At 35.0% G+C, this 7,247-nt stretch overlaps 1 long non-coding RNA gene across 4 annotated transcripts; it reads left to right on the top strand.

Moving 5' to 3' along the window:
- Nucleotides 1-1,046: 1,046 nt before the first annotated feature.
- On the top strand, nucleotides 1,047-7,247 carry LOC120525761. 4 transcript variants are annotated; one of them, XR_005633007.1, is made up of 8 exons: nucleotides 1,054-1,288; nucleotides 2,359-2,509; nucleotides 3,857-3,908; nucleotides 3,992-4,042; nucleotides 4,236-4,295; nucleotides 4,386-4,441; nucleotides 6,606-6,679; nucleotides 6,793-7,247. It is a non-coding gene; the product is annotated as an uncharacterized LOC120525761 (long non-coding RNA). The 4 variants fall into 4 exon arrangements; XR_005633006.1 differs by having other exon boundaries at nucleotides 1,047-1,288; nucleotides 3,857-4,042; XR_005633008.1 differs by lacking the exons at nucleotides 3,857-3,908; nucleotides 3,992-4,042 and having other exon boundaries at nucleotides 1,088-1,285.

Below are 7,247 nucleotides of genomic sequence, written 5' to 3'. Positions count from 1 at the left end.
CCCATAAAGACACATTTTGAAAACATAGCACAATATAAAATTCCCAAACCCGCCTAATTTAATTGAGGATCAGAAGGACCCAAAGCCTATCCTAGCAGCATCAAGCATAAAGACAGGGAGAAACCCTAAATAGGCTGTAAGTTTAGAAAAAGTCCCAGGCATTAAAATACACTGTCATTGGTCCAATCCAAAATAGCTTTTTAACCTAATATGCAAATCAATGAAATGTGGGACTAAAACCTGAGTACCACCAAGAAAAAGCAATTCAGACACTGGGGGAACAACATAACTAGGCCAGTGTTTCTCAGCCTGCCAGGGGGGCATGTGATTTCTACAAGGGGGCCGCGAAAAAAAAAATAGAAATCGAAGTAGAAGCTATTTATTGAAACAAACTCGTTTATTGCAACTGTTTATGGTAGAAAAAGCATACAGACTATCGCCTCTGTGGTATTAGTGTAAATGACAGCAACAGCGATGAGTCGTTCGTGAACGAGCCGGCTCTAAGAGCAGATTCTTCGTAGTGCAGTGGTTCTCAACCTGTGGGGCGGGCCCCCCTAGGGGGGCGCGAAGTAACAAAAAGGGGGCGCGAAGATGTGAAAAAAAGAAAACAAGAATCGAAAATATGAAAAATATATCTATTGAAACCAAAACAAATGAACTTAAACTACATTCTGATAGTAGAAAAATAAATATACAGTTAGATAAATGTCGATAAAAGTTAAGTAGGTATAATAAAACATGCATCTATGAAATAACATTAATTAAGAAAGAACAAATTGTGGGCTACTTTCAAAAAAATGTTAGGGAGGCGCGATTAAAACTGTTATGAAAACTCGGGACACATATACTTCAAGGTTGACAAAACACTCCTGTCGGGGTCAGTCGAATCTACAGACGCAGAAAATCCCTGCAGCGGGGGCGGGACTTTGTTTTGATGGGCACACCAGGCGGCCAATCACATGCACAAAGACAGACTACGATAATACTATTATGTGAAAGAAGGAAGGGGGTTGACCCTCCGAAGACAGCAAGGGTAGTGAGAAGGGTCTGGCTGTAGCCTGCAATACCTATGTTATTGGACACGGAACACCCTTCATATCACGGAATGCCCCCAACACCAGTCACGGAACGCCTTCTGATGTCAGTTTCGAAACGTCATCATTGTTTTTGTCGGAGTTCGCAGGAATGGTGGACTTTGAATAAAACTTTCTGAAAGCTTTTCGAGGAAAGAAGACACTGAAAGAAACTGACACTGAAGAAAGAGTTTGAGTTGGAAATGAAGATGGTAGTGAGTTTGTTGCAAGTTTTACTAATATTAGATAATATTATACTTTACTGCTAGGGTACGAATTATACCACAGTGTAATAAAGATGTTGAATCAACTTTCAGGTTCTGTACAGTACTAAGCGCTCTAAGAAAGTATTAACAGTTAAATAACAAACTGGTCGGTTTGTGTAGCTAATTGTTACAGGGCTGTTCGGAATACTCGATTCTGAATAGGAAATCGACGGATTCATCAGTCAATAATTTTTTATAACAATTTTAATGATATGTAATTGACCGTTGTTGAGTATAATTTACCATAGCTAAGTGTAACGGATTGGAATCAAATATAAGTGACCGTGATTAAGTAGTTAGAATTGCCAGAATATCATTCACCATTTGTCCTGTATATCACGTATATGCTAGTTAATCAGAAGCAAAACCTATCAGTAACCTGGTATATTAGATAGCAAAATATATTTCAGAACGACAATATAGAGAGATTGAGCCAATATAAGGTAATGTTCCACAGAAAGCTTTTTGTTTGCGTAAGTTTCTAAGACAAACACAGTTAATAGTGGATATACTGGTTTTTCAATTATAGTAATGTTGCTAGTCAGAAGTTTGTATATACTTAGGTCACTTTAGATGATCTTTTTTCATAGTTATATATATATATATATATATATATTTACAGTACATAACTGCGTATTTTAATAAGTAGCTACAAACAAAGGGCAAGTGTGAATGCAATATTCAATAAACTCCAGTTCAAGAAAGTTCAAATTAGATTGTAGACAATAATGAGGAAAAGAACAGCCAGGATAGAACCATGTTGTTGTTGTTATTATTATTATTATTATTATTATTATTTTGGGCTTTACAAAAATAAATTGTATTGTATTATTTTATAAAGTTCTTTCAATGATAGTACAGTTTGTTTGAACTCAATATTAAATGTTTCATGCCCACCTCTTCTGCATTCTTCAAAAATACTGCTTTTGAAGTTTTTTTCTATTGAAATAAACTGAAATGATTGTTCTTGTGCATTTTTGTCAGTTTTAAGAACTTTATATCTATTTTATATTCACTAGAGACACATAAGTATAATGAAGACCACAGAGGAACCTACAGTTGTGTTTGGTGCTCAGGAGTTTGCTTGTCTGTTTTGCTATAAAAGATCAGATTATGTAGGCATCATCAGCCACTTACAGAGCCACAAAAGGACAGTAGTTGTTCATGGAGGTATGTGAAGCTCTCTAGAAGATATCTTGTAACTTGTAAAATTTGATTAATTGACAATTTCAATACAATTTAATGCAGCTAGATATTCACCTTAACAACATGATTTTATTTGACAAAATAGTATACTGTGTACTTTTTTACCTTTTGAAAAGCCAACTTTGAATAATTTTAGATTAATTAATTCATGCCTGTGTATTAACAATTTTCTCTTTTAAAACATTTAGTAGAATATAACAAAGATCATGAAGAATGATACTTATGCATTTCTAAATAATCTATAATTTATTAAAATGTATGCATTGCCAGTTGGGTCAACATGTGTATATACAATGTAAGATTCTGAATTCTTCAAAAACATTAGGCATGTTGTATTTTTGAGGTTATGTATCCAAAAAACAAAATTATTCACTTTCTTGACTCCAGTGATCATCATGGCTTTTTAGACGGCCGCTATATTGAATTGTTCAGGTTTTAAAACTTAAAAAAAATGAGACTTCCGTATTTTCCCATGCTGAGGTATCATTGGGATTTAAGTAACGTAATTAATGATATTGAAAATTAAATATTATCTAGTAACACAATTTAATAAAACACTTGCATAAAGCCAATGTGCACAAGTAAATATGGTGTCTTGCAGTTCAAGCATTCAAAACAGTTCAAGTTCTTTGTTCTTGATCTTTGTTCAACTGTTCAGTTTCAGCGTCAAAAGTTTTAATGTTCTTTTTTTTATGTTTGTTCATATGTTCAGTTCACTCAGTTTGAATCTCAGCCCATATCTCTCAAAATCAGCATTTCAGCATGACTTTTCCTTATTTAATCTTTTATTTCTGTCACCTAGTAATGGCTGATGTCCATTTGAACTATTCTTCTTTAAAAATTTTGATCCTAATAGTTTTCACTAAGCTATTTTGGAAAAGCTATGTAAATAATTCATAATGGCACAGTGGTAAAACATCCTCAAGGTTCTAAAATATTTGTAATGGTGTGCTGTAGTCTCATGTTTGAAGCCAAAGTCACTCCCTTCATAAATTGTTCATTTTAAAGTTGCTAGAGACTATATTATCTGATGTTCACTATTTCTCTACCCGTTCTATTACCAATAATTATACTCTTGTAATCTGAAATGAAAATCATTGTCATATAAAGTGATGAAAGGCTCCAGCTAAGTTTTGGTTAAGTAATTCTTGCTTCTGTGTGATAAAATTATTAACTGGCACATTTTCAGAATTAAATATTATTAATCCAGTTCTACAATGATATTCCATCTGCAAAGCTCATATCAACTGTGTTTTTAATATACATTAATATAATATAAATCAATTTTGACAAAACAAATTTTATCTGTAGGAAAATTGCCTCTAAACTAATGCCAGGTAGCTGTAAGGAACCACAGAACAAGGTAATGTAAATATAAATATGCTTTGCTAGTATAAGACAAAAAACACACACATCTCCTTTACTAATCACCTCTTAAAATGATAGAATCTACCCAAACAGATTGACAGCCTGGACTATGGGATCTTTATGCTTATGGTAAGTTGAGGACACTTTGCCAGTAGCAAGATGTAAATGTTGATTTAAAATAATAACTTTCTTTTTGTTTTAGTGTGTTCTCTACATTGCCACTGGAAGAGCATTTGATTTCAGTCAGTGTAAGATTTGTTTGAAAATTGTGATTTTCTTTATTCATAGAAATTATTGCAATGTCCTTATTTACATTTTTTAGGAAGATGTGCCATAAATTAGAAGATGGTGGTGTCTTCTCTTTGCAAAACAGCATGAAAAGGTGTGTAACTTTTCAAGCTTTTTTTAAGGGAAGAACAGTTATCAGAATTTGTCAACTTACAGCATTTCTAAATTTTTTTTTATCTTCCAGCTAAGACAGCGGTCTTAAATTTCCACACAAGAAGAAGGACATTCTGCGTACCACAGGTAGTGCTTCGTAATTATCAGTTGAAAAGTTTTCTGACACTAATTTTATATATTAGAACTTCACAAAAAGACTTTGACCAACAGGTCACACAGCAGGTCTCCAGTGAGGCCTTCACTGACTTGTGTTTTTCTTCAGCCCTGTGTTGTGTCAGTGGCATTACGGTGGCAGAGAATGGTGGTCTTAAAAATGAAGCTTTTGTGTGCTCTAACTAATTTATTAAATGGCAATTATTTCTGCTTCCAGCAATTCCTGACAAGATAGGAAAAAGCAAGGAATTTTTTTCCCCCACCCTTATTTTCCATTGCTGAAGCATATGAAAATGTTGACTAAATTATTTATGCCAGTACAATTAATAGTATAACATTTACTTTACTGTTCCTAAAATTTAGGCAATGAATGGCTTCATAAGGGCGGCACGATGGCGCAGTGGTAGTGCTGCTGCCTCACAGTTAGGAGACCCGGGTTTGCTTCCCGGGTCCTCCCTGCGTGGAGTTTGCATGTTCTCCCCATGTCTGCGTGGGTTTCCTCTGGGCGCTCCGGTTCCCTCCCACAGTCCAAAGATATACAGGCTAGGTGGATTTGCGATTCTAAATTGGCCCTAGTGTGTGCTTGGTGTGTTTGTGTGTGTTCTTCAGCCGCGCACCCAGACACCCACGGCCTACTCCTAGTACTTCTTCACTGAAGACAACAACGCACCTGCTGAAGATACTGCACCACCTCTGAAGACTCTCCTACTGAGGTCGTGCCTTCATAGGTTAGTGGTTGTGTGCAATTAAATGTCCAGTACAATAATCTACTAGATAAAAGTGTTTGGGATTGTCCTTCCGTCCCGTGAGTGCAAAGCGTAGCGGTATTTCGCTTATTACAGACTTACTACTTGCGGCTTGAGGTACGAAGCGACGCGATGTAAGCAGAGTTCTGGTGCTGACACCGTTCCCTTGCTTTTGTGCGCGATGCGCTGGAAAAGTAGACAAAATTATGTCTCTGGAAGTAATTAATGTTGATGGAGTACAAATGCCTCACCGCGTAGTAAATATCAGGGGAGATGGTGCTTGCTTATTCTCATCTATAGCTTATTTAGTGCATGAAACTCCGTCTTTAGCGGTACAGATTCGGGCTGACATTGTACGACTTTGGACAGGCACTTGAGGGGATAAAAAAAAACTTTTCGGGAGATGTTATGAATGGGCACTTTGATGTTCTCATTCCCTACACTTACATGCCTGATGTACACATGGAGGCACAAAAATTGAGGATAAAAGTCGGTCGCCTTAAAAGGCGAGTGCGCCTAGTAATATGATATTTGTAACGTCTAATATGTCTTATTTTCTCTTGTCTAATATATTGGGTAATACGAGTGTAATTAAAGGGTGTTATTTCATGTCTAGAAGGCTCTAATAATGTTAAAAAAACGTATTTAGAAGGTCGTTAACAGGTTTTCTATACTCTAACTGCGAAAATATTCGATTTATAAATAAAGAATCCTACTTCACGAAAATTCATTTATCACGGTAGAGTCTGGAACGGATTAACCGTGATAAACGAGGGTTCACTGTATATAATATATTATAATATAATATAATTATATAATAATAATTATTATAATAATTAAAAATAATTATTATTTATTATAAATAATAATAATTAATAATAATTAAAGGTAAAGACTTTCTTTTTCCTTTTCAATATCATTCAGAAATCAACCAGTCTAGAATGTAGTGTTTCTTTGCATCAGGTAAAGACTTTCCATTATGTATAACTTTTTACATGTAGCATTTCTATTGCAATATGTTTGGGTGAATGTTTCAGCAGTTTTTAAAGCATGCTTACTAAACTGGGAACAATTAAATGACCTGTTATTTGAAATGATGAATTTGGCCTTCACAAGTGACAAGGCTGTGGTAATTGGACTCTTTGTCTTTCAGGGACACACTTCAGTGCAATTCCTGTAGATGTACAGATTGAATTGAAAAGGGTCTTACAGTAATGCATTACTAAATAAAAATGTATGATTTTTTCACTTCAGGGCACTTAGTCATTTTTAATTATTTGTGCACTTTCTGAATGGTTTCTAACTAGACATGACATTCCTTTAAAGATGAACTGCTATGGTTGTACACTGGAGTTTATTTTTGTATTTTTCACTCTACCTCTTGAATACAGGGAGTACAGTGGAGGCAAAAAGCAAGATAAATCAATCAAGCTAAGCATTCCTATGACATGCATTGGTCATATTGGTGGGTTTATTTCATAAGCCAATTTGACTGTTCTTTGAGTAAAAGTGGAGTTAATATATTGGTATTCCTAATAAAGTACTTAACAGTATTTTTTTTTCTTTTTCATAAAAAAGTCTTCATTGATCCAAAACATCTTGACTGGATGCCAACAAAGACCGACTGGTTGGGACAGAACTCCGGCCAAGAATTCTGGAAATGGACGAGGATGAAGTTATGTGCACAACTGAAAAATTAGAACAAACGGGAGATGATGAAGATACTGAAGAAGTCATGTCCAAATTGTTATTTACTTTTGACTGCATGAAGGACATGAACTTTTTTCTTGATGAGATACGGGGTAAAAAAAAATTCCCATCAGTTGCTTCTGTTCTACAAATTAGATTTTTCTATTTTATTATTATTTTTTTTTTCAGCCTTCAAAATTTCAAAGGAACTACATATGGCAGAAAGCCTACAGTGATGTAATTTTGTTCAGTGGATTTGATCAGTGATTCACTGTAAAGACAAGTGGGGATGGACTGGTTTTCTGACCTGGTTTAATAGTTCCTTGTATACTGAAATGACCAAT

This window comes from Polypterus senegalus, chromosome 3 (genome assembly GCF_016835505.1).
Source record: "Polypterus senegalus isolate Bchr_013 chromosome 3, ASM1683550v1, whole genome shotgun sequence".
In the NCBI taxonomy this organism is placed as follows: Eukaryota; Metazoa; Chordata; class Cladistia; order Polypteriformes; family Polypteridae; genus Polypterus; species Polypterus senegalus.
The sequence above is the reverse complement of the archived record's forward strand: the minus strand, read 5'-3'. Positions and strand labels throughout refer to the sequence as shown.